We start from the raw sequence: 4366 nt of genomic DNA, 5'->3' as shown, positions 1-4366 counted from the left end.
TATATATACTGTTTTGATGTGGCACATGTAAAAGAGACAAAAGTCAGCCAACTGAGAAAGAGGGGGAACAATGCCTGCCTCTTGTTCACCAAGCTTAGATGTGTCAGTGTACTTTCAGGTGTTCAAATGCTCTAACAACACATGGTATGCCACAATGCCCTTGGTCACCAAATTTGCTGTATAACCGAGTCACCTGGTACTGTCAAAAAATCCCACTGGGGGCCAGAGAGATAGCTACATAGAATAAGAGCTTGCCTGGCAAGCCCAAGGGCCTGAGTTCAATCTCCCCTTCCACAAAAAAAAAAAAAAAAAAGACCAATCTGACCAATCTGACCCTGTCTCAAAAAAAAAATCCCACTGACCCTCTTTCACCCTACTAATTGTATTTGCATGGCTGAGGAAGGAAGCCAAGCATTTGTTTGTCTGTTTGTTTGTTTGTTTGAAGATTCCCCAGCGGAGTCCAATGTACAGAATATTTGGAAATCACTGGCCAAATGATTATGAGGAGAATCCTTGGGGTACAATCCCAGTAATTTACCATTTATGTGACCTTGGGAAAACTACTTAAACACTCTGCCTCAACTTCCTCATTTGAAAAAAATATAGTAATTTAAAAATGATTGTAATACTCACTGAAGAGTTTTGTTTTTTTTTTTTCTTTTTTTTTTTTTTTGGTGGAACTGGGGATTGAACTCAGGCCCTTGCGCTTGCCAGGGAAACGCTTATTCCACTGAGCCATCTCCCTGGCCCCCTACACTGAAGAGTTTTTATGAGGCTAAGTAAGACACTATTTGCAAGTTCTGAGATCAATTTCTGGTACCAAAATAGGCACTGCAAGTTCATTCCTTCTGAGAGGCCCTTGCCTTTTCTGTTCTATCCAGAATTCAGCCTCCCTGATTATCATGTGCAAAAGAGAACTCTAAAACTCTACTTCTGGTATGACGTACTATCCCTTCTAGTCTCATTTTGTGGATGTGCATTTATTAACCATGTATTCTGGTGGTGTCCTCCAGTGGAATGTAAGCCCCATAAAAGCAAGATCTGCCCTGTCTATAGAACACTACAGGAGTGAATCCAAGAGAAAGAATGTACAGCACAAGGCAGATTTAATTCCTTAGCAACAGAAGGGGCACTCAGACAAAGAGGCCCATGGTTTTGAGTAGGGAACCTCCTTCAGGCCACCAAAGATCACAATAAGACTAGGGACTCAGGGTTTGCTGTGGCTGAGACCGTGGCTGGGAAGAGCTACGCGTGCTCACATCCACAATTAAATCTTGTGCAATGTGAGCCTTGTTCATAAACAAGAGAGGTGGCCTCTCCCTGAAAATCTAGACCTGCTGAGATTCCACACCAGATAATTGCTTTACTTGAATTCTCATTTCATTTTAGTTAATAGCTCATATCTATTTTATTTAATGTTGAGCTCAATTAACTGTTTCATTTCTATAAATTGCCACTCTCTAAAAAAACCCCAGGTCCTCAGTTCTTGTAGATATGAGTGTACAATCTTCAAGTTTAAAACCAACTGGATAGAATTCATGAGGACTACACCCAAAGTAGTAAAGAGATTTGTGCCCTATATAGGTAGCCTGGTGAGGATGAGTAGTATAATTCCACAGTTACCAGAACAGTTTCTGTGCATCTCATGAGGATTTTATTTTTCATTTACATTAATCATCCTTCAATCATGATGCAAGCATATTCTATATCATGAGGTTGATGTGTCCTCACCTGAAACTCCCAAGTCACCCCATTGTGATTTGAATCCCAAAGCTATGGCCCTGGATAGAGCCTCCACTATGGATTGCTATACACCAGAGCTCCTGGCCATGAACATTTCAGATTACAGCTGCATAGCAGCTAGGATTGGAGAATTTCAAGCCACTGCCAGCTGAAGATGACCCTAAGAATGTGTAAGTGTGTGAGGCACCACTGAACTTTCTAGGCTATTGATTAGGAACCAACATGAAATTCATTGCAAGAAAGGCAACACAGTCCATACAGACCAATCCTTTTTGAACAGTTTGTGGCTGACCTGAATGAAGTAGGCAAAACAAAACTGAAAGGAGGGTCACCAAATCTAAGTGTAGGCTCTTACATCGCTTCCTCCTACACCTCATCCCCTCTTCCTCCACCTGCAATGCCCACCAAAATAATCTGTCTTCACCTTAAGACCCAAGAACATAGAGACTCCCAGACCTTCAGGCCTTAAAGCAAGGCAGCAAGAAGCTCACAGGTTGGCTCCGCATGAGGAAAGCGCCTCATGAACAGTGTTTATTGGGGGCTGCAAGCTGAAATGTGCTTTAAGTGGGTGCCATGGTCTGTTGGCCTTCTGTGAGAGCATCGTGTTTGAACTTGTTTGTTTACTGGCATCCTGCTGTGAGAGCTGCTTAGCAGAAACCAGCAAATCCATTGTATTCTTCTGCTATTGTCCGCTAGGGATGCAGACTTCTGTTCTCAAGAGACTAGCAAGACCTGTTGCTTTATCTGAAAGTTGACCCACAGTCAGAGAATAGCCTGATATTTCAGTTGCTTTCTTGTCTTTATATGTGTAAGGTCCTTGCCTGCATCTCCAGAATGTGCATGTGTTGTTCTCCAGGTTATACTGTCTGTCTGGCCCTCTTCCCCTTCCCAGAATGGCTGATTTGTGGTCTCACTTCAGCCTCTGATGTCTAGATCAGTACTTCTTAAATGTTAAAACACACACACAACTAACTCACCTGGAAATATTCTAAACCTGAGACTGGTTTGGCAGGGTAGGGACAGTGCCCAAGTTGCAGGAGCCGCAGGCTGCTGAGCTGAGCCATGCCCTGAACAGCCAAGATCTAGACCATCTAGATCTTCTGTAGTCTCCTTCCTCAAACCCACAGCAATCTGGTCACCAAAAATGACTGACCACAACAGTTCAAAGGAGAAAGAGGGCTTGGTGTGCTTCTATTCTCAAACATATCTGCCATTTCATGGGACTAAGAGTTCGACACCAAAGAACAGCTGGTATCCTTGTGGAATTCTAGTGCCGAAGGTGGTTTCAAGAGAAGCCAGAGGTCATCTTCCACAAAACCCTGAAATTCTGACCTTTCTCTCTTTCTTTAGGGCCTGCTTGCACTGTGCAATGCTTTAGCATGAGTCAGGGTGTGAGACATCTATCTGTGTGATGGGATAAATGCAGAGGGCAGGTGAGAGCCTCGGGATGATGGGAGGGACACAATATTCTTGCCCTCACACAATATACTATTTGTTTTTATTCCCATGATTTTATTCAGAAACAAATAGCAATGAGACAGTTTCAAATCAAATTGGTAGGACAGGTCTAATAATTAATACATTGCATACTGTCTTCCTAGTGGTTATTTGTTGTACAAGATGCAGACATGATATCCTATTTACAAAAACTATTAGAACAAATCCTTCTATTCATTGAATTAAGAGAATGTAGCTATATATCTATCCTAACCATTTTGAATACACAGATACAAAATGGTTAATCATCTGTATCCCCTTTTTTTGGTTTAGATCCATCATTTAAATATTTATAGGTGTGTGAACTCAGCAAAATATTCCAAAGTAGTGCAGTGGTCCATAATAGTATTGGGTCTTCCACTTGACTGGCAATGTCTGTAGGGCACTCAGGTCAACAGCTTCTGACACCACTACTATTTGGATCTACGCTGTTGCTTTTGTTGTGTCAGGACAACAGGGCAGGCATACACACATAGTCTCCTCTTCTGGAGGCCTAGCTACCTACCAATTCTTGCCTATGACCAGTTTTCTCTGAAGTCACCACCTGCAGGAAAGGCTCCACGTGGTGGGAAGTGGTTAAATCCAACTCTCTGCTTTGTCAACCAGAGCAGCTGATGGAGGGAGTGTGTATGTGAGGATCCCCTCCCCCAGCTGCTCTTTCTCCTTGTTCTTAAGCATCATTTTATTTATAGCTAGGAAAAATAATTACCTACAGCTGTGTTTCTCTAGTGCAGAGCACTTAAGGCAGCATGTACAAGGTCACTCTTTGCTGAGTACTTCCCTGAAAGAAACCACCAGCCTCCTCTCCTCAGTCCAGCGGCCACCTAGTAACTTCTGGTCTTGAGAAGATGCAGGTTATCAGCCAATAACACCCATCAAAGCTTCTTTGACTTCTCTGAAATCATTATATTAATTTCTTTAATTCATTGCACTTTCAAATGAGTGGATTTAAACAGCAAATATAGCTCCCTTCTGTGCTCTTCTTGGAATTACGAGATACAGATTAGTTTAGCAGAGTGCTCTGTAGCTACACCTCCAAGCCGACTCCATTAGAACCCTAGCCAGCAAGTTTCTTCACTTCTCAGTTTCTTCATCTGGACAGCACAAATGACAATGTACCCACCCC

The sequence above is a fragment of the Octodon degus genome, unplaced genomic scaffold (assembly GCF_000260255.1).
Source record: "Octodon degus isolate 3935 unplaced genomic scaffold, OctDeg1.0 scaffold00060, whole genome shotgun sequence".
NCBI classification, from domain to species: domain Eukaryota; kingdom Metazoa; phylum Chordata; class Mammalia; order Rodentia; family Octodontidae; genus Octodon; species Octodon degus.
Note: the sequence above shows the minus strand (reverse complement) of the source record.